Source organism: Pleurodeles waltl, chromosome 3_2 (genome assembly GCF_031143425.1).
Source record: "Pleurodeles waltl isolate 20211129_DDA chromosome 3_2, aPleWal1.hap1.20221129, whole genome shotgun sequence".
Lineage (NCBI taxonomy): Eukaryota > Metazoa > Chordata > Amphibia > Caudata > Salamandridae > Pleurodeles > Pleurodeles waltl.
The window spans coordinates 115,665,058-115,689,524 of NC_090441.1; the positions used below are offsets into that span (position 1 = coordinate 115,665,058).

Here is a 24,467-nt window from a genome sequence, read left to right on the forward strand (position 1 = left end):
GAACTGTTGGGATGCTGGCTACAGTCACCCCCCCAAGTACTTCTGACACTGCGGGGCTTCCCTCAACAGGTGGCCCTACGGTACAGGCTAGGCTCTGTGACCTATCTGGGATTCTACAATCCTCTCCCACCTCACTTGGTTGGGAAACACCTAGACCACTCCCTTCAGGAGCACCCCCAAATGCCTCTTCAGACTCTCTTGTACTCACCCAGAAGTCTGCCTCCATTGTAAGCTCTCTGGGGTCAGAGAACTCACACTCCACCGGGTGTTGGCGTAACTCTGGAAAATAAGGACCAGACATATGCTCTCTAGCAATTACATCACTCTGCCCTTTGCATATATTAACCACAGTACCCTTCACCCAACCATCCAGTAACTCAGCCTTGGAAAAGCACTCTACCTCACCCTCCTGAGACTGGTGAGACAGTATCTGACTGTCCCTGACACTCAACCCATACTCTTCTGGGATATCTTTACACTCTATATCCAGGATGTCCACCAGGGGGAAAACCCTTTTCTCTGTCGCTCTCTGCTAGAGCTAGTAAAGTGCCCCTCCCCCCAGTAGGAATATGACTCCCTGTGGCAGTTCCCCAATCCTTCTCAGGGACCCTGTGCATAACGGGAACTACCTCATACCCTTGATCCACCTGGGGTGTGTCAACTCCCTTCTTCAACTTGGGCACCACATCTCTGGGCTTGTGCCCTTCTTCAGCAGTACTGGATGCAAGATTTTTGCTGCCACCATCTGAACTGGACTCAGCCCTTCCGGCCTCCAGTTTCAGCTCTTCACAGCTCAGATCTTGAGCTGCAATCCTTTCTTTTTCCAGGGCTAAGAGTCTTTTTGCCTCAACCCTTTCAAGATACTCCTTTAACTGTTGCTCCTGCCGCTTTTGAGCTAGGAGCCATTCATCTCTCTCTGGTTCTCCTTCCTCATCGGAGTAGTCTTCCTCCTCATGTGAGCAGTCCTCCTCCTCATCAGAGGGGTACTTAGTCATTTGATTTCTTGCTGCCTCTCTTTCTGCCCATCTTTCTTCCCCCCCCAGACTATGTAGTTATGTAGCTTTTCCATCTTTGTAGATCTCCTTGATACAGGAAGGCCCCATTTTCTGCAAAGCCTCCTTAGGTCAGCCTTAGTGAGGTGGTCAGTAGGCACAAAGAATGAGTAGGTAAGCAACCTCATTCTGATAAGGTCTTACCAGCAAAAACCAAAATCCAAAGTCCAAAATATCAATAGTATATCCAGGAGTACATCAGAGAACCAAAAGCAAAAAGATGAAAAATCAAGTTGACCTTCAACTGTGGGTAGGTAGTGAAATACTTAGCTACTGTATGTCACTGCACAAACACAAGTCCTATCCTCACCGCTGATCACCAATGTTAGAAATTGGGTTTTTGGTTGGCAGTCAGGTTACCCTCTGTCCAAGCAAGAACCCTCACTCTAGTCAGGGTAAGACACACAATCCAAAATTAGCCTGTGCCCACCCTCTGGTAGCTTGGCACGAGCAGTCAGGCTTAACTTAGAAGGCAATGTGTAAAGCATTTGTGCAATAAATCATACAATACCATAATATAACACCACAAAAATACACCACACAGTGTTTAGAAAAATATATAATATTTATCTGGGTATTTGCAGGTCCAAACGATCAAAGATGCAATATGAATTTGTAAAGATATCACTGAAAAGTGATATATAGGGGGTCATTCTGACTCCCGCCGGCCGCGGTAACCGCAGGGCCAGCGGGAGCTGCCGAATGACCGCGGCGGCCATTCTGGCTTTCCCGCTGGGCTGGCGGGCGACTGCCAGAAGGCCGCCCGCCAGCCCAGCGGGAAAGCGCCTTCAACGAGGAAGCCGGCTCCGAATGGAGCCGGCAGAGTTGAAGGCGTGCGACGGGTGTAGTGGCACCCGTCGCGATTTTCAGTGTCTGCTATGCAGACACTGAAAATCTTAGTGGGGCCCTGTTAGGGGGCCCCACGACACCCGTTACCGCCAGCCAGGTTCTGGCGGCCAAAACCGCCAGAACCAGGCTGGCGGTAAGGGGGTCGGAATCCCCATGGCGGCGCTGCTTGCAGCGCCGCCATGGAGGATTCCCCAGGGCAGCGGGAAACCGGTGGGAAACCGGCGGGACACCGCCGGTTTTCCGTTTCTGACCGCCGCGGTACCGCCGCAGTCAGAATGCCCATGGGAGCACCGCCAGCCTGTTGGCGGTGCTCCCGCGGTCGTTGGCCCTGGCGGTCCATGACCGCCAGGGTCAGAATGACCCCCATAGTGTCTTAAGTCTTTAAAAAGCAAACAAAGTCTCTTTCAAGCACAAAGTACCTGGTTTCTGGTGGAAAATCTCCGCAAAGGGCTGCAGAAGAAGAGATACGTGGAAAAATAGTGTGTGCGTCGATTTCTCCCCAGCACACACGGACTTGCGTCGTTATTTTTCACGCGGGGAAGTCGTGCGTCGTTTTCCATCGCGTGGACAGTCTCTTTCTATGGGTCGCGGGGATTACCAGATGTCCCGGGTCTGTGCGTGGATTCTCCTGCTTGTTTTCCAGCTGCGCGTCGTTCCGCGGGGCTGTGCGTCGAAGTTTCGCTCTCACGGCAGGTGTTGCGTCAATTTCTCCTCTGGAAGTCGGGCGGCGTTGTCCTTGCGAGGCCGTGCGTCGAAGTTCCTGTCGTCCCAAAGGCGTCGCGTCGATCACCATCAGTGTGCAGCGTTTTTCTCGCCACGGAACAAGCTGGGCGTCGAAAATTTCGGCACAAGAAGCGTCCAAGTGAAAGAGAGAAGTCTTTTTGGTCCTGAGACTTCAGGGAACAGGAGGCAAGCTCAATCCAAGCCCTTGGAGAGCACTTTTACAGCCAGACAAGAGTTCAGCAAGGCAGCAGGCCAACAGCAAGGCAGCAGTCCTTTGTAGAAAAGCAGACAGGTGAGTCCTTTGAGCAGCCAGGCGGTTCTTCTGGAGGATGTAGCTTCTGGTTCAGGTTTCTTCTCCAGCAAGTGTCTGATGAGGTAGGGCAGAGGCCCTGTTTTATACTAAATTGCGCCTTTGAAGTGGGGGTGACTTCAAAGAGTGTCTAAGAAATGCACCAGGTCCCCTTTCAGTTCAATCCTGTCTGCCAGGGTCCCAGTAGGGGGTGTGGCAGTCCTTTGTGTGAGGGCAGGCCCTCCACCCTCCCAGCCCAGGAAGACCCATTCGAAATGCAGATGCATGCAAGTGAGGCTGAGTACCCTGTGGTTGGGATGTGTCTGAGTGAATGCACAAGAAGCTGTCAACTAAACCTAGCCAGACGTGGATTGAAGGGCACAGAAAGATTTAAGTGCAAAGAAATGCTCACTTTCTAAAAGTGGCATTTCTAGAATAGCAATATTAAATCCGACTTCACCAGTCAGCAGGATTTTGTATTACCATTCTGGCCATACTAAATATGACCTCCCTGCTCCTTTCAGATCAGCAGCTGCCACTTCAACAATGCATGAGAGCAGCCCCAATGTTAGCCTATGAAGGGAGCAGGCCTCACAGTAGTGTAAAAACGAATTTAGGAGTTTTACACTACCAGGACATATAACTACACAGGTACATGTCCTGCCTTTTACCCACATAGCACCCTGCTCTAGGGGTTACCTAGGGCACACAATAGGGGTAACTTATATGTAGAAAAAGGGGAGTTCTAGGCTTGGCAAGTACTTTTAAATGCCAAGTCGAAGAGGCAGTGAAACTGCACACACAGGCTTTGCAATGGCAGGCCTGAGACAAGGTTAGGGGGCTACTGAAGTGGGTGGCACAACCAGTGCTGCAGGCCCACTAGTAGCATTTAATCTACAGGCCCTAGGCACATATAGTGCACTCTACTAGGGACTTATAAGTAAATTAAATAGCCAATCGTGGATAAACCAATCAATAGTACAATTTACACAGAGAGCATATGCACTTTAGCACTGGTTAGCAGAAGTAAAGTGCCCAGAGGTCAAAAGCCAACAAAACAGGTCAGAAAAATAGGAGGAAGGAGGCAAAAAGTTCGGGGGTGACCCTGTCAAAAAGCCAGGTCCAACACTTCCATGCTTGGTGGGCTTGGGTTTCTTTGCTAGAAGCGCTACTAAAAGTCTCTATAACCAGCCTTTCAGGAAAAAATCATTTTGCCTCCTTTGGTCCAAACTCGATTTGTACTTGCAGAAGATTAACCCTCCCTGAATCTTCATAAAGGGTGCACTATATATCCTATCCCTTACCTTCATCTCCTTTTATCTCATTCCTCCATTCTCCCTCTACTCTCACTCTCTCTGCACAGGTTAGGTGAACTATTTCCATTATTATGGACTATTTAGAAATGTAATTATTATTCTTTATCCTGCAACGATACCTCTTTGCTATTATGTTTACCTTATGCTGTTTTTCACTAAAATTAAAAAAGTTTTGAAATAAATAAAAAGTATTCCTAGGCTTAGCAGCATGTCAGCAGGCGTGCCTGAAATTAACATCATCTACTCCAATGTGCAATAAGTAAATTCTCACAGAATTATTAACATCATTTGTGGACAGTTCCTTTTAGAACACGCTTATATGTTTTCTAAAAAGCCAATACCTTGACACATATACTGAGGGTTAGGAGAGACCGAAACCTGTGGTATGTGAGTTCATAACACAGCAACCCTGCTTTGTGTGGTTCGATCATACAACCCAACTTAAATAGTTTCACCACCTAAAGTTCCATCACCCTTCCTGCAATGCAGAGACAGGGTAACCAGCAGTCGTCTGAGTTTAGACTCCGTCCTGGGCCACACTTGAAACTGCATGCCCTGCATATCCTGAAAAGCATCCAGGGTCTCAATTTCCATGGGATTTATGAAAGACACTAAGGTTCCCTTATGATGAAAATCATGAGGTTGGCCCTCCTAGTCTTAAGGTAATGCCCCATGAGAAGAGCTGAGGGATGATGGCATCTCAACCCTTGGTTGCGTACTTCAAGAATTTTGGATTCATCAACCCATCCAACCCACAAAATATCACCACCCTTGGCAGCACTGTGAAGGTAGCATATCCAGCCTTCCATCGAGGTTTACACATCACCTTTAAGTAAGCTGAAAAGGCTACTTATCCTGTAAAACACCCAGTTGGTTGTTGTTTATAAGGATTCATGATGGATTCTAAGGCCACGGGCCCTTAACATACATCTCTAATACAGTTAACTGAGGGCAAAACTCCTGGAGCAAAGATAGATGGACAGGCAGAAACAGAGAAACAGTGGCTGAATAGGGTCAGGATTCAACCTGAAGGTTTATCATTAACAACAGGGACTTTAACCTGTCTGTCACAAGTCATGCATTTAATATTGACCTAAAATGTGTTAAACCGGTTTCCTACCCTTCCAGAAAAAGCAACGTTTTCTCACATTGCTGCCTTCCAACAAACTCCCACTCAGAGAAGCAGACAGAATGCCACCCTGGCAGTGTCACCGAATCAGGATTGATTAATATCTGGAAATGCCTCAACAGCACAAATAATTCTAATGGAGTTGCAGCCCTCTTCCTACTAACCCTCTAAGGGTTTATCAAAACCACAGAAACTGATACTTGAGAGCGCCTGACTGAGAATGACCCCGGGAACGCCATTGGCTGCACTCAGACTTGAACCAGGCTTGCGCTGTATTGCAGATCCAATCACACCCTGACCCATTATGTTGTAGATTAGGTTATAGATCAACCCATATGCTGACACATAGAGAAGGACTGTACAGCCACGAAAGAACTAGAACATCATAGGAAATATGTGGCTAGACCATGTAGAGAAAATCCTACTGAGGATTGAGCGAAGTGAACTTTGACCTAACAATGAACTTGTAAACTCGTCACCTGAAGTCTACTCATCTACTGCTGAGATGGTAAGGGTAGCTATTGGTTTATTAAGTTGGAACACCTACATCAAAATGTGAAAGGTAACTCCTTGTAGTTAGGATAAGTCAAATAGAGGATTTGAATCCTATGTAAGTGAGAGTGCACCACAACTCCACTATGTATACATAAAGCAAAATGGAAACTCAGAAGGGTACTGTGACTGTATTGGACGAAGGAGGTATGAAAAAATTGAGTTTATTTTATGTTAATTTGCTCAAAGCAACTGGCCAGACACAGGAAAACATTGCTGCTCTTGTTTGGGCAATACATGACAAATAATCATAGGGAATGAAGAACTCATTCTCACAGGACAAATGAGGTGCATATTTGTAACTGCTGTTCTCTACATAAGGAGAGCATACATATAAGCAAGAGGCAATTTCATGGCTGGGCCTGCCAAGTAAAAATCTGCTGTTACTAGAAGGGGTAAACCCTTACTTCCTGCCGTATTGCTTTATTCACTTTTATTTGGCATTTTAACTCTAAGAGGTGTTTTATTGTGCATGAAGTGACATTTATTTTAAGTCTTTTTAGTCTTCTTTGTTTATCATTGCATGCTTTATTTTTAAGTGACACAATGAAGAATTGTGTCTTCTTCTCAGTGTTCAACACTATATTAGTGTTCAACACTACTGACTATCAACTTCTACGCAGAATACGAAAACAAATAGAAATGCATGGTACTGCCCCTAATTGTATGTAGTCCTAGGTTCCGGAGTCCAAATGTTCATGCATCATTTCCATTCAAAATAGCTAGACCCTCGAGTAGGTCTTGCCTACGACTCTGTGATTTTCCCTCTTCACTGTCTGCACATACAGAGTTCATTCATTAGTCCACCTTACCAGTGACCACTACACTTGCTATTTTCAAATCATCCTAAAATTGCAGAAGCAGCTGGACCTTGCTTGGTCAATGCCTTCAAGCGATACCAAACTTCTTGTAGACGGTTTGTGTTAGTGGATGAACACAAACTGTTTTAAGCTGAACCCTTTGAAATTAGAGAAGCTGATCCCTCATACTTTCCTAACACTTGGGACAGTAAGCTTTGCTCGAGCACCATGGCTATCAGTCCCACTCCTGCGAAGAAAGTGAGAAACGTGGGAATTCTGGTCAACAGATTTATCTGTGAACATGCCCTCCTCGTCTTTGATCACAGAAAACCCTATTTTAGTACTCTTCCACAATGGCAGAACCCCACGGCCACTTTAAGATCTTGTACCTCTTCCAAGGGCAAGAAACCAACTCAGGCAGGTCTGGACAGGTCTGATTGATGGCATCTCCAGGGGCTGCAGGAGCCAGCATAATTGAGGGGAAGGCCAGCATAAAAAAATCATTTGTACAATGAACAAGATACTATCTGGGTTCCTGCTTGTCCTTTGTAAGTCATCTGTGCTTCTCCTCTAGTAATTTTGTTGGATACCTCAGAGTGGATGTTCCAGAAATTAACCTCCCACTGTCTTCCTGCCAGAGGCCCACATGAAGGCTAACTGTTCCTCAAGGACCTTTGGCCTTTAAATAGGGACACTTGACAGTTTTCGGTTGAGCTGCGAAAGTATAATCACTGTCAGTGAGAGAGGAACTGCTCGGGTACAGATGAATCGCTTTTATAAAATGTATATATGCTACATACTTACTAAAACTCTATGTTCATCAATTAAAATATATTTTTCTGGCTCTATTACCATGTTTTTGGGTCCAATTCATTAAAATAACAGGTGTGTAGCAGCCTTCCAGTGCCCAGAAACATATGATGCCGGTAAATGCAATCCCACAAAAACAACAACTCTTGGGAGACCACACCAAAAGCAAAGTGTTCCCACATTTCTGCATTGTGGACATTTAACACACCTCTATGATCAGTTGTTCAGCATCCAAGATGCACTGCCACAGTTATTACACTCAAAACACATTACCTTGCCCGCCAGTAAAGATATCAGAATATCGCGGTCTAAGTATCATCTACAAAGTGTGCTGTTTTGAATATCCTTTGCAAAAAATGTGGACCATTGGATTTAATAATAGAAAAGTTACACCCCACGGAGTAGTATTTTTTGTAAGTAATACTACCATACAGTTTTATGCCAAACAATATTTTTATTATCAATAGTAGGACATACAAATGGTCTCAAGATTCTGCATTTGCTAACAATAGCAAAAATAATATTTTTCAGAGTTGTGTGTATTACTCACTGTATCACTCACTGGGCTGACAGAGTCAACAACACACAACACAAACGTACACACTAAACTGAAAGGAGGAATCTCAGATCCAGAATACTCCCCCCACCCCCTTGATCAAGCTTCATTCAAACAAAATTACATTGTTCGATATGCTTTCCCCACACAGAAATGTAAGTTCTGGAACACCCTCCTAAAGTCAGTGAATACAATCAGAAAACACTTAAAATTAAGAAAAGCAACAACAAACTTAAATAAAAATATGATTCAGCTGAGGATGGCAGCAAGAGGGGCCATCTTATTACACATATAAAGCACTGCTGCAAGCAATGTAACTCCGACCCTCGAATGCAATACCACAACTTAATACTTGGAGGATACACTTCAACCAAAATTCTTCCAAAGATGCATTACAAACGAGGTCGCTATGTAGTCAACCATTCATAGATCACTTTGTAGGCTAGTCTGGGGTCACAATTCCCTTGATCAAGGTGTAACGCAATGTACTATTCCAAAAAGAGCGATGAAGAGAGAGGTAAAAAGAGCACTGGGTTCAAATCACACCTATCCAATCAGCCTGGAGTTACTCATGAAGGGAAACAGACTTATTCTAATAGCTTTACTTTCTTTTCCACAGACAAGTGAATTAGATTCTTAAAAGAGAGTGACTTGGAATGTGCTAGGAGGAAGACTAATACACCCTAACATGTTCCATGGTGCAGAGGATATTGTGACGCGTTTGAGGATGCTGCCAACATTGTGTTAGATCGAAGAAAGTAAATGGGACATCTTCCGCACGAAATGCCACTTGTAAATGTTCTATTAGCAGAGGGTGGCTCTATTTATTAGAAAAACCTTAAGAATTCACATTTTCCATATGATGAGTTCAGCTTCAATAATACTGCATCCAGTATCTGCTGACGGAGGTGAGATTCGGACACCATATTTTTCATCACATGCCTTGGGACGCACAAATCTAGTTTGAGAAATAGGCCCCACATCAATTATGTTCAACATATTGATGACGGCCACACATGGAAGATGGCCTCAGTTGAAAGTGACGGAGTTCTATGTCACATTGTCTTAGTTGGCACTGCGATTTTCTCAAATCCAGGTAAAATAATAGCAAACTCCACCTGAATTCCTCCTCCCGCCTCCCAGCTGACCACTCCCCAGACCCCCTCCCCTTCTTAATGGGGCGCCAAAAGCAAGCCCGTCTGTGCCCATCCACGCTTAGACCGCACCCAGTGCAGGAACCCTGGATCTCTGTTAAACCACCCCCTGGACTGCCTCCGTTACAACTCCGAAACCCTCCTCCACCTTAACACTGGATGTCTCAACAACTGCTGCCCTATCTCCCCCAAGGACACCCACGGACCTTTCACCTGCAGGAACTGCCTACACCCAGGACATAGCTGTTTGCTGTGACTTGGTGGGAGCTGACAGCTCCCACCAAATCACTGCATACACTCTGCTCGGATCAAGTGAGAGCTGTCAAACAGCTCTCACTTCATGCAAGTGGAGGTTTCCACTGTTTCCCTGCCCGCAGAGATACAGGCAGGGAAACAGAGGAAACATTGCTCTCACAGAGAGGGAGCTGGTTTTGGCCCCGAGATCGGCCTGGGGACGTTGGCCAGGCACCCACCCACAAAATAAAATGAAAGTTTAGGCTGGGCCCAAGTGGATGGGGTCCCTGGGGCTGAGATCGGCCAGAGGTGGGGGGCTGTGCAGCCCCCCTTCCCAAAAACAATTTAAAAGTATAAAACAATAGAAATTCCCCTGTTATAGTTATAGTTATCTCAGGTAACTATAACTCGTGCCCTACGGTAACTATAACTTGCGCCCCCGCCACGCACAGTTTTTTTTGTCAAATATTTTTCTGCAAATATTACACTGACATTATCAATGATGTTATCAAAGATGTCATGAGTGCCGTAATTTGTTGGGTAGTTAGCAGTGCATGGCGAGGGCGCAAGCTATAGTTACCTTAGGGCACAAGTTATAGTTACTTGAGATAACCAACTATAACAGGTGAATTTCTATGGTTTTGTACGTTTAAATTGTGAGCCTAACTATAACGTCCCTGTAACATTTTGTGTACATATATATATATATATATATATACAGCCTTGTGTTTATTTATTCTTTTAATATACTGCATAGTGCAGCCGACATGCTTTCCAAATGTATATTCTGCTTCTCCATGAATAGGATCACAGATGGATTTGTCACTTGTAGTGTTCCTACCATACTTTATAGTCTGCCCGCAGCATCTAATTACTGGCATGTATAGGACTATCATATATATGAGATATTCCCACTTATTGGAAACAGATTATGATTGCGAACCGCAACCTTATTAAAAAAATATACACACTAGGAATACCAGAAGATGTATCGTGAAAAAAAGATTGGCTCAAGTGTCTACAAATAATAAACTGAGGATGAAGAACTCAACAGAGGCGGTTAAATCTTCCTAAGCTCTCCTTTTTTTCATAACGTCCCTATTACACTATTGCACTTGATTTTTTAAAGGATAGAAGGGAATTCTTGCTCCCACGTTTAGACAAGTGCAGCTATGGAAAGTTGATGAATTGCTTGCATTTAGTATAAATGTGAAAACTTGGGACTATATGAGATCCTGACAAATTTTTTTAACAATATAAATAAAAGTATGAAGTGGGGAAGGCATCATAATATCCCTAATTAATTATTTTACAATATTTTATAGTAAAATTGGAAATGGAAGCTATTTAAATTAAGGACTGTCCTTTCTGGGATTGTGTTGATGTTATATCATTGTATTGTATGTCATTTTTTGGCACTGGAGTTGGAGTGATACATAAAGCAGTAGCCCGATACAATGTGTCCTTTTTATGATGCTGTATCTACAGTATGTTTCGGACATGATATTACCATGTAATTTACATAAGGTGATTACAGTAGCCCTGCTCCTGATGAGTAGTTCTAGAAAAATGATCGTTCCTTTTTTGTATTACTGCATTTTGAACATGAATTTAAGAAGTAGGGGGAGGTATAGTCTGATATGATTCATTGGTTGGCGGCTGTTCCCATTTAACTATAATGTTGGATGAGATATTGTGCTGAAAGTCTTTAAGTTAATGATAGATGTATTGCTTTAGTGATATTTATGTAAGTGTTCTTGAAACAAAGGAAATTGTTTGTATTGTTTACAAAAAAATATGTCTTTTAAATTGATTTTAAATGGATTAAAGTTTTATTTTCCTGAGTGGCATAATATCAAACATAAATAAATATATAACAAAACATAGGACTTTCAGTTTCTTTATCTTAAAATCGTTTTAAGTATAGTATAAGGACACTATCACCTAACAAGAAATCACCTAGGATGGATCCCACCTTTTGTACTGAATATGTTCTATGTACACGAGTATCTCTATATGTTAAATACCTATAATGAATTGTTAGAGGTTTTCTCACCGGTTTGCAGACGGCATGTTGCTGAAAACCTCCATAAAATGTGTGTTTTGTAGGTTTAGTAGTATATTTTCATTCAAAAGTTTGTTATCTAGTAACAGGTTTGTGTTACTTAGTAAATTAACAAAATCGCGAAACACATGTCGGATGTTCTTTCTAAACTATTGTCTATATGGAAAAGAGGCTTTCTCCTCACTGTTTCATATATATCACTATACTTCACTATGTTTCACATAATATCTGTTGTGAACAAAGACCTCAAGGACATGTTTACTTCTCGAGGTGTATCTTTATTGATCATGATGGTCTATGCAGTATCATTTCTTCTATTAATGTTTGTGTGTACAAGTAGCCCCAGCACAAAAATCTGTTATTCTTAACTCCATGCTTTAAATACCTATTGGTAGGGTTGCCAACCTAGTGGGCAGTATCTTCCAGTAGGGCCACTGGTGAAGGAGAGGTGAATCCTCCCCTGTCCCTTTCTGCATCTCAAATCAACACACTGTTTGGTTCTACTAGAGGGATGTTCTAATAGAAAGAAGCAGGGGAATGGTTCCTCTTTCACAGAGAGGGAAGTGGGCAGGAATAAATGTGATCGGTGTTCCCAAGCCCATTCTTGTACTGTGTGAAAAATAAAAAACATTTCACAGGCTCCTGTAGGTGCACATCCTGAAGTGCCTGTAAAGCCTGGCTTGTGCTCACCAAGAAAAGGGACCCACACAATGGATCATGCCTTAATAGACACCCTGCTTCTGCTGCAGAGATTTTCAGAGGAAAGGTAGCTCCGGAGGGGGTTCTTATCGGAACCCAGCCTCTGGGGGCTCTCATTTTGCTGGGCAATGCGGCTTGTTGGAAAGCCTTTTTGTTCAAAAGTAAATGTTTTATGCACTCATCCGAACTTGAAAGACCGTTTCCTCCATCTATCCCTCTGCTCTGAATGATGTTGTTAATAGCACACATTCTGGTTCTTGTACTTTATGTTACAGCTATCAGTCAGTGAACACTTTGGCTCATGGCTATTCTGGCCAAGCCACGCGCGTTGTCCTCATGCCTGTTGTCATCAACCTCCCCACCGTGTTACATCCTACATCACAGTTACCTTTCCTTCTTTATTTACACTGAGACCACTGAATGCTCTTCCAAATAATGAGTACAAGAACATTGTTCCCAATAGTTCCCATCCACTTTGACCTTTTTTGCTACAGGAAAAGAGAGGCAAGCAACCCTCCTATACTACTCCCAGGGAATGCCAGTCATTTACTCCTGCAGTGACTGCAGCAGTATCAAAACCAATTGGACAATTGGATGAAGAGGAGGTAATTCCAATGGCAAATTCACTACTGATAGAGATTCCTCCAACAGAGGACTTAACCCTTCCTCCACAAATCGGTGGATTTACAGTTAGCACCAAACTCCACATTAGCACATATGTTCTTTGTACAAATTGAGGCAGATGAATCTACGTTCTCACTGGTTAAAATGTTTCTGTAATCTACAGGTCACACGCTTGAATCTCAGCAGGGTCAACTTTCATGCAGCCATCACTGATAACTTCAATAACTGTAACGTTTGTTATATGAAGTACTTACAAGCACCAACCGGTGGTATAAAGGACAACATAAAAACCTTTTATTATTGCTAATATTACTGCAAAGTCACAGTACATCTGGGAAGCGCTGTGGCCATCAAGTCCAGAACACTGTGCCCCATGAATACTAAACATTTGAAATGTTGGCGAGTGCTCTGATGCCCAGAACTTATTCTTTCATAATACACTGCTCAATGTAATAAAAATAAAGTACAATGATGATAAACTGTTTTGTCACCAGAAGCCCAGGATGGATTGCCTGTCATTTTATTTTAACATTATCTCCATTCCTGCAGAACACGTTGTTCCTGCGTTCACGCTGCCCCTTCAGCAGTGGATGGAGATGGTTCTCTTTACAGCTACTGAATTTAAGTTCCTGCCTTCTGCCAGCCTTCCTACTGGCCTGCTTTTATAATATTTATGGATAAAAGGAGTCATGGCTGCCAGTTATTTGACGAGAGATGTAAGTGTCGAGGGAAGTGGGTTAACATATGTCTCTAAAGAGCAGAATTAAGTACAATACATCCAAGATTCTATATTCAATATTTTAATGTCTCGAGAACATTTCACGTAATCCAAAGTATTAAAGGGGCCATCCAGTATAAAAAGAGTCTGATTAGCTTAGTCCTGCACCGCTAACAATCATCCTCATTAGGCATTCTAAAATGGTGCTTTCCATGATGAAGTCAGCTTGGTTTCTGAATGCTATGATGACATCATCCACTGGATGGCCAATTTAAATTACCTCAGCCAAAATGTCTTTCACCATCAACATTAAGATCTAAGATAGCGCCAAATGAACCAGTGCAAAGCGCCATGCAGCCAACAGGGACGTAGGGATCATGATGAAAGCTTATAATTGTGAAGTATGAATGCTGAATTTGACATTTCCATGAATTTGATGTGACAAACTACTTCCCCCACAGTCTTTGAAAAGTGCTCATGTGGATCGGGAAACATTTGTTAGCTGAACCATTTTCTTGCTTTTGATTATTTAGCATCTTTGTGAGACAAAGATCTATTGAAGATTGAATCTTAATACATATTTAGAATCCTATTTGTACACTTGGTGCTGCTACAAACCCAACCTTTTAGCAAAATATTGCACCACGGAGTAATGGCACACACATGAGTACCCCACAGAGTGCTGGGCTATCAATTTACTTCTGTTGTATGTCACTGACATATGTTTTCACCATTATTGGCAAATGTATTTTGATTTTTACCTGTTAATATAGGACCAACGATGTTTGGGGTCCCTATTAACGCCAGTCAAGACAATTACAATTCAGTTTATCTCGGCTAAGGGTGTATGAATATTAAACTTCATCTTCAGTCAGAGGTTGGCGGTCTTCACACATTGTTTAGGCAGGTGAAGGCTTCTTTCTTCGCACATTGGGCGGATTGGCTTCTCTGGCTTTGATTTTCTGCATCAGAATGTCCTACCCAAGAAGAACAGGAGAAGTTTTCCCACAACCATCAAAGTTGCCCCTTTACCCTGAGTGGCAGCGAGAAACCACTGCAATGGCTGCAACCCACTCCATTCCATGGTTGCTAGACATCCCTTCCCACAAAGGAGGATGTCCGCAGCCTGTGCATGGCCAGCGCACTATTGCCAAGTGCCATTGGTCGACCTGTGGCCCAGAGTGTCAGAAAACATTTTTGAGCTGTCACGGAGGGCCCAGCTTCATCTTTCTTTTAAAAAGTTGCCAGCTTGGCACTTCAAGTTGACAAGGGCAATCAATTTAAACTATTCAAAACTGTTGGATTTTGTAACGTTGCCCACCATGAATGTATGCTTGGCCACAAAACTGGTGTAGAAATTTCATGCTGCGCAAAACACCAATGTTGACGTGGCAAGCAATCTAACAAGACATACTCATAAATATGATAAGAGACAGTAACACTGGCTGCATGTGGATGATCATCTTCAGTTTCCATAAGTCAGTTTAGTTCATAGGTGTGTCTAAGGCTCCCGCCCTGCTGATCTGCCAAAAAAACTTCTCTCCCCTCAAAGCTTCTAACCAACTGATAAGCTATTGTTTTCCCTTCACCCATTCACTTTCCCATCTCTGATGGTCACAACTTCTTTAATATGGGGGTCAGATGGATCTCACCAATAGCGTGCTTTGAGTTCAAGCACTTTAAAAAAAAACTCAAGATTTCGCCAAAGCCAAATTTTTTTCTTTACTTTTTGAAGTAACTGCTGACACTACAATCAAAGAGAGGCGAAGCAATTAGAGACGTGTTTATGTAAAGTGGCTATATAAGATTCATTGTAGGAATGAGGTTAGTAATTTGGGAAGAAGTACCCTATCAGTTTAATAAATCTCTCTGGGGAGGTCGAAATACAATCCTGAGAAAATCGCTGCTCATCCCCTGGTAGCTATGGCACAAGCAGTGCCAACAATTTTAAAGTAAAGCACAAAGCACAATGAAATTTCCAAACCAAGTTAGAAAAATAGAGAACTATTTCTGGGCAAGAAAACACCACGATCATTACAAGAGGTTATGGGGAACTAAATATATGACTTTAAAAACTTTTAGGACAAAAAGGGTCAAGAAAAAATAAGGGATCAATCAAAAGCCAACATTGTTTGCAGTTGACAGGGTTCTAGGTGCAATTTCATGTTGCCAGCAAAGGGAAAGAGGTCGGGTCACTCCAGTCAAAGTTTCTACCTTCAGACTTTAAGGGCCTGATTACAACTTTGGAGGAGGGTGTTAATCCGTCCCAAATGTGACGGATATCCTGCCCACCGTATTACGAGTTCCATAGGATATAATGGACTCGTAATACGGCGGGTGGTATATCCGTCACATTTGGGACGGATTAACACCCTCCTCCAAAGTTGTAATCAGGCCCTTAGTTTTTTAACATTTCTCCTTGGGCAACATCAAAGCCTGTGGCAGGCATGTGTCCCTCAAAGTCAGATACGTTGTTGTCAAACTCCTACCGAGGCCATTGTTATTGGCACCAAAAGATCGAGTAGAATAAACCTGTATTTCGTAGTCACAGATGTTACTCTGTGGATTGGATAGATTTGCCACTTTGTTCCAGTTCAAGGTTTTACCTTTGGACTTAGTTTTTTTAAAGTCAAAATCCTTCAGCAAAGCTATGCTGGAACTTAAGTAAGAGTTGATATATATATATATATATATATATATATATATATGTATATATATTGCATTTTGAGAGGTCTATTGATATACTGCTTCCATCAATATTTTCCAAACATGCTAAATTTGTGCACTGACCTTTTTTGATAGAAAGTCCAAGTCTGTGCTTGTGAAATCTAGTGTGAATGTATTCATATTGCTAATAATTCATGCATTTAACTCAAAAAGCCCCATAATGTAATGCTTAAGTGTCTTCATAAGAAGTTGTAGGCACCTGTTCTTCTTTCATTGTTGCTACTTGTCTATTAAAGAATACACCGCTGTTACTTGATTAATGTCCTCTTTTGAGTACTGCAAGTGAAGCACTCCAGAAGTTGATTTTGCTGATTTCAGATTGTCTTGCGTGATACTTTGATAATCCAAAAGCTGTAATATTTTCCTGTAAACTGCACTGATTGTTTCAATATTTTTTTCACAAGTATTTCTATGGGCAAATTAAGGTATTTCTGAGGGGCTGTAGTGCTTCACTAAGAATGGTCTTGGGTTAAAAGCTCTGAGGATGCATTTTTAGCTATTGCATCCACGTCTTTATCTGGTGATTTTTATATTGAGGCAGCAATGAAACAAATGCATTTTGGCACTAGCAATACGAATATCAGGAAAAACTGAGAGGAGAATGAACCCTAAAGAATGCGTTTATCTAGGACACTAAACGACTCTAACCTGTTAGCACTTTTCTGCCAAAAGGCAGCATATATTTCTTGGAATTCAGGTTCAAAGCATCCACTATGGTTTAAAAAATGGATAACTCTAGAACATTTGTAGCGAGGGCATGTTTTGAACACTGATCCACTATGTATGAACAAGGATTTGTGTTTTTTAGGTCTGGCTTGACAGTGCAGCTGTGGGCAAGAGCTGCTGTTACCAACTAATTTGAATATACATAGAGAAGGCTCTGACTCCACCAGGAGGAGTACCACCCTGCCCCATCATGCTACTGGCTGTATGGAATATCATGAGGGGCTACACTGATGCATCTCAAATCAACCTCTATATTTAATGTACACATTTTATACAGAAAACCATTCAGAAAAATCACTTTCGTGCTGGTTTTCCCAACTGCAGGCCTTTCTTTAATGTTTTAGTCAAGGTTCAAATTGTCAAACAGACCTGTTCGATTTGCCAATGCTTGTTTGTTTACTGAAACCATACCATTTAAAAATATGTACTTTGGTTGCTTTAGCAAGTGCATATTTTAACTTATTTTATACCTTACTGCTAACGTAACAAGAAATCTATTTCACATATTTTGGGCCAAACTTTCACATTTATATATAAAAAGCAGGAGGCAAGAAAATAACTCGATAGGATTTATCTTTACTTGTTGGGTCAATGAATTATACAAGATTACATAGTCACCCTTTTCAAAATTTTAAAACAAAAACGTGTTACCAGGACAAATAAATCAAAAAGGGTTTTCGGTTTTACTCTTCCCGGCATTAGTTCCCCGCAGTGTCATGGAAAAGTATTTCAGAATTCCCCAAAAAATTACAAATCAGTGGCCACACGAGGTAGTAAACTTGTGGGTGCATTTTTGGATTAGTCCTCGCCCCGTTTTATTAAATAGGCAGGCCGCTTTAGGGTCAACGGTATCTCACTACAGAATTTAACTCCTTCTGTGTAAGATATTCTATTTAATATCCATAGTGTGCAGCTGAAAAGAGCTTGGGTTATTATAGGTTCCAGGATATAGCACGCCATCACAAAAAGTGCATGTCCCACATCCAGACGTTTGCTATAATTTGTGATATGTCTTTCCTACAGGGTTTATGGTTCAAGGCAGGTGTGTGCACTGAGATTACTTCTCACTGCATGGGTCTAACCCCTTCTGTTTAATATTTTCTTTTCACTGTTCATTGTGTGCAGCTGAATAGCTGGAAAGAGTTTGAAGAGTGCTAATATTTTTAGGGAGCAGAAACATAATTAAGAGGGCGTTCCACTTTTCCTTCCCCCCTGGAAAAAGGGTTTATGGCTTCTCTTGCCAGGACTACATCTCGGGCTGTACACCAGCACAGGCAGGTCTCCGAGATGGGTTTGTGAATACCCACAAAGGTAGTTACAGAGATTCTGGGCCTGTATCGCCCACTCCAATAGAATAAAAGGAGAATTATTCACACGGATTCCTAGGTGTGAGTAAATCCTTTTACTCGTACGAAAACACTTTTGTGAACAATGAAAGTTGTTCACTCTTGTAAAAGATTACATCAGCTGTTGTAATCAGCTGTTGTATGTCAAACCTACACACAGAAACAGCTTTGGAATTCGGAATACACATGCACATAAATTAAGTGAGGATAACAAAGCCATTGAATGCATATACAGCCAGAGAAGCAAATGATCTTTTCAGGATGCATGTATGGAATTTGAATATTTATCTTTATGGAGACAGAATGCAGTTGCATGGGAGCTGTAACTGGACTCGCACAAAGCTCAATCTGACCTATAGGTGGGGCCACTGGATATGTGATTGTGCGGCAGCACCAATTTTCACATAATTAGAGATTTGCCACATTTGCCACGTAACCCATCATCTGCTGCATACCCTGCAGATTGTAATAAAAGGTAAAACAAAATTCTAGCTCAAGTGCTTAGAAAATTACTAAATATACAGCAACACGTGTTGTTGTGTGGTGGAAGGGTCTTTGCAAAGACAGACTGGTCACCTTTCTGTTGCTTATTGTTATTTGTTGGTGTTACATTGGTACTAATGAGGTACAACCAATGCCCTGACAGTGCTACCAAGTTTAACAAGCATTTCCAATGCAATAAGTCTCGCATTAGCAAGAGTTAGAGCTGTTGGCGTTGTAAATGATAATGACAACCTCGCCTTTGGGACCTTATAAATATTTAGCCATGCAGCACATTAAACCTTTATCAGAAATAAACTGTGTTTGTGCATTGCTTCATACACTTGGCATTAGACTGTAATGGTCTGAACAGCCCCTACAGAGCATCACAATAAAAATAGCATTTGGAAGAAACATGGTCACGTAAATGTATATGCAGCCCCAACAGGGCATAATCACATAAAAACTAATGATAAAGAATATTGCAGTGTAGCCATATAATCAGCTCCTTAAAGGCATAGTGTATTACACATTTTCAGGCATAACAGGCCTTTTAAATATCATTTAACTATGGAGTCAGGGGCACAAGGGTGCAGTGCCACAGGTCGTTACTAGATGTCCCTCTAGAGTCCACAGCAGAAGGTGCAGTACCACTGGCCATGGAAAGATGTCTCTGTGGAGTCAAAAGCACTCAGAGTACAGTGTCACGCTTCCAGAACCCAAACCTGGAAACAGCTGGCGAAGTACCAGGTCCTCAGTGAAATGGCTGAAATATTTAGCCATGTTGTACATTAAATCTTTAGCAGAAATAAACTGTGTTTGTGTATACATTTAGGTTTTTTTACAACTTTGGAGGAGGTGTTAATCCGTCCCAAAAGTGACGGTAAAGTGACGGTTATACCACCAGCCATATTACGAGTCCATTATATCCTATGGAACTCGTTATACGGCTGGTGGTATATCCGTCACTTTACCATCACTTTTGGGACGGATTAACACCTCCTCCAAAGTTGTAATAACCCCCTAAATCTTTATCAGAATTAAACTGTGTTTGTGCATTAGCAGAAGGTGCAAAACCACTGGTCATGGCTAGATGTCCCTGTGGAGCCTACTGATTTAGTAGTGCTGTCAGAATATTATTACAGACAAGGCCCTTATAACACAAACTCCTCTCAACGGTAAAAACAAAAGTTCCAGTTATAAGAGAATTTAAATATGCATTGAATGGTGAAAGAGGTTATGATTTTTGGGCCCCCACTAAGCTAGTGTGCCTCACAAGTTGACCTGGGCAGAAAGAGCACATTGTTCTGAATGTTTTGGTGGTAGTCCCATTGCCCTAGGACCACCACAGTCTGAGTTATGGACAAAAATGTGTTGTAAAAAGAATGCCTGCAAAGCGTTATGAGGTGAGTTTCTGTTCATACATTAAGGGGGTCATTCCAACCTTGGCGGTAAAAGCCGCTTACCGCTGTCAGAAGACCGCCAACATACCGCCGCGGCCGCGGTAAACCGCTACGGTCATTCTGACCCACAACAGGCAAACCGCCAAAATACAGACATCCACAAAAGTCCGCCACACCAAAGGCCAGCGAGAAACTGGCGATGACCAAACCTCCACCGTCACGCCAACAGAAATACACCCACACTATCACGAAACACGAATCCACGTGGCGGTCTTTCAACCGCGGTATTCCATTGGCGGTACACACCGCCGCGCTCAAAATACACACAAATTTACAAAACACATCCACATTGGACAAATCGAAAAACACACACCTGATACACATACACACACCACTCCCACACACCCAATACAATATAAAACACACACCCACATCACCCACAAACCCCCACTGCTACAGAATCGGGACCACGCACTGAGAAAAAGAGAACTGAGCACCCAAACGCGCATTTTACTTTCACCCAGCAATATTGCCACGCACTTCACACAACACACCTATACACATCACCACACAATCCACCCCACACATCATCCACACCACCCCATGGCACCGCAAAGACACCCCAGGTTCTCCGAGGATGAACTCAGGGTCATGGTGGAGGAAATTGCACAGGTAGAGCCACAGCTCTTCGGGACACAGGTGCAGCACACCACCATTGCCAGGAAGATGGAGCAATGGAGCAGAATAGTCGATAGGGTCAACGCTGTGGGACAGCACCCAAGAAATAGGGACGACATCAGGAAGCGGTGGAACGACCTACGGGGGAAGGTGCGTTCAATGGTATCCAGGCACAACATCGCGGTGCAGCGGACTGGCGGCGGACCCCCACCTCCTCCCCCAGAATTTACAACATGGGAGGAGCAAGTCTTGGCGATCCTGCATCCTGAGGGCCTCGCAGGAGTTGGAGGAGGAATGGACTCTGGTAAGTCTCATCTTCACTACTTCATCCCCCCACCCCACCAGCATGCCAACTCATACCCCCACCCTCACCCTCACCCCCTGCTCCTTGCAAATGTCTCCACATCACAGCCCACCCATCCCAACCCCAAGCCCTGCATGCGACCACAAAGCATGGACACCCATCACCAAAGCATGCCCACTGCACATACCCATCCCCCACCAAATCACTGTCACAAAAGCCCCCACACGGGAATGCCAGCACTGGGGTACAAGGGCACCCACCCATTACACGCTATGGCACACACATATGCAATAACCATACTTTTATACCCCTGCAGGACCCGAACGCCACGTCACCGCGCAGAAGGGTCCACAAATATCCACTCCACCCCCAGAAGGGGCCCACAGTGAGGACAGCACCTCTGTCGACCAGGATCTAGATGACCAGCCCGGCCCATCGGGAACCTCGGGACAGTCGTTACCCCTCAGACAGCCACAGCCCATAGCAGACCTTCCCCCCTCTGGGAACACTAGCACAGCACCCACCCAGCGGGCCCATCCCTCAGTCCCCAGGACACGTCAATCAGCGGTGTGTCCACCACTACAGGGCACCCAGGTTAACCCCCCACCCCAACAACAGCAGGGACCTGGGGGCAGTGGTAGTGGGCACACGGTCCAGGGGACAGAGGCACAGGGAAACAGGGGAACTGGGAGGGCTGCTGTGCGACGGGGGGGGACAGGCCCAGGGAACCCACTCTCCACAAGGCCCTCTCCTCCATCATGTGAGCCTACCACCACTCCCAGGAGACGATGGCGACGGTCCTGGCCAGGTTTCAGGAGATCCAGCTTCTGCAAGAGGAACAGTATTTGGGGTTCAGGGAGGAACTACGAAACATCAGTTCCGCCCTGGCCACCATTGTAGGGGCTCTGAATCAGGTAGTCACCACATTGCGGGACACTGTGGCAGGACAAAGGGCCCCTGACACTAGCATGGACCAAGAACTGCCTACCACCTCCGCCGGCGCTAGTGGACAGGAGGCCCCGCCACAGGACCAACAGGCCACCAGCACCCCACCCCCTGCAGAAGGAGAACCACCCCGCAAGCGGGCCCTGAGATCCAGGAAGAAGACAGAGTAAGATGCCTAGACCCCCGCCAGGAAAGGATACCTCCCTGATTGTCATCCCACTGTCCCACATTGACACCCTGTCCATTCTTATACTGCCCATGCTCCACTTTCCACAGGCATTTGGACATTGCACCTGTGAGACTCATAGTCTGGACTCTGCCATGGACAATCCTCCACCATCACCCCTCACCGACTTGCAACCACCCACCAATATAGGACACTGAAATAAACAGTTATTCGACAAAACAATCAGGAGTCTGGCTGTGATTTTGTACTAATGCATTAGACATTACCATCTCAAAATGCATATTTCCATTGTGATGCCAACATACCACTGTCACACAGCTGTAGTCCATGGGGAAACAAAGCAGATGTCACGCAGTATGGCCCACATCTCTGAAATTGGAAGGGAAAGTCACAACTCAGTTACCATACACAGGGGAAAAAGGTCAGACAGTAGAGAGGTAGTAGAGGTTAAGTATATGTAATATGACGGGTTGGACTCTTACCTGTGTGTCATTGAAAATACTGCTGTATTACTGTGTTCCTGTTGTCTATGTCGTCCTCTTCGTCTTCCTCTTCTTCACTCTCCACAGCTGCTACAACACCACCATCTGGACCATCCTCCTGCAGAAAAGGCACCTGGCGTCGCAAAGCCAGGTTGTGAAGCATACAGCAGGCCACAATGATCTGGCACACCTTCTTTGGTGAGTACAATAGGGATCCACCTGTCATATGGAGGCACCTGAACCTGGCCTTCAGAAGGCCGAAGGTCCGCTCGATCACCCTCCTAGTTCTCCCATGGGCCTCATTGTACCGTTCCTCTGCCCTTGTCCGGGGATTCCTCACTGGGGTCAGTAACCATGACAGGTTGGGGTAACCAGAGTCACCTATTAGCCACACACGGTGCCTCTGGAGTTGACCCATCATGTCAGGGATGCTGCTATTCCGCATGATGTAGGCGTCATGCACAGAGCCAGGGAACTTGGCATTAACATGGGAGATGTACTGGTCTGCCAAACACACCATCTGTACATTCATCAAATGATAACTCTTTCTGTTTCTGTACACTTGTTCACTCCTGCTGGGGGGCACTAAAGCCACATGTGTCCCATCAATGGCACCTATGATGTTGGGGATATGTCCAAGGGCATAGAAATCACCTTTCACTGTAGGCAAATCCTCCACCTCAGGGAAAACAATGTAGCTCCGCATGTATTTCAGAAGGGCAGACAACACTCTGGACAACACCTTGGAAAACATAGGCTGGGACATCCCTGATGATATGGCCACTGTTGTTTGAAATGACCCACTTGCAAAGAAATGGAGTACTGACAGCACCTGCACTAGAGGTGGGATCCCTGTGGGTTGGCGGATGGGTGACATCAGGTCTGGCTCCAGCTGGGCACACAGTTCCTGAATAGTGGCTCGGTCAAGCCTGTATGTCAGTATGACATGTCTTTCCTCCATTGTCGACAGGTCTACCAGCGGTCTGTACACGGGAAGATTCCTCCATCTCCTTGCATGTCCCAGCGGATGGTGCCTATGAAGGACAACAGCGAGCACAGAGTCAATCAACGCACAGGTACCTAACCACAGCTTGCACATAACACGATTCTCACTCCATTGAATGCTTTGTATGAGTGTTGATGCAAGGCCTAGGTATGTGTGACGCAGTTAAAAGTAAGCCATGTGGGCCCTTGAAATAGCTGTTGCCTGACCTGTGAAGTGTGACAATGGGATGTGAGGTCAATGCGCTGGCGTGGCACACCGTGGCGGTAGGCGGTCGAAGACCGCGGTGCAAAGCAGCATTGGTTAACATTGAACCCTATGGGTCTCAGGAGCCAATGACGATGTGCGCCGGCGGTCGCGGTACGCACCGCCGCGGTACGCACCGCTGCGGGCGTGACTGCCATTTTCTAACAGCTTAATCACTTGATACCTGATCTTCGACAGGAGAGGACCTACACTGCAAGTGCTGCTGTGACCTCGGTCTGGAAGAGACAATGGCTCATGCGACTGGGGAAAGGGCTCCTGCCTTCACTGCTCAGGAATTGGAGAAACTCGTGGATGGGGTCCTCCCCCTGTATGCGCTACTCTACGGTCCTCCAGACCAACAGGTAAGTAC

At 44.3% G+C, this 24,467-nt stretch overlaps 1 protein-coding gene across 1 annotated transcript in view; it reads right to left on the bottom strand.

Moving 5' to 3' along the window:
• The window catches only part of CALN1 (calneuron 1), a 1,401,504-nt gene that overhangs the window by 1,349,169 nt on the left and 27,868 nt on the right, over positions 1–24,467 (bottom strand). The window lies entirely within an intron of this gene.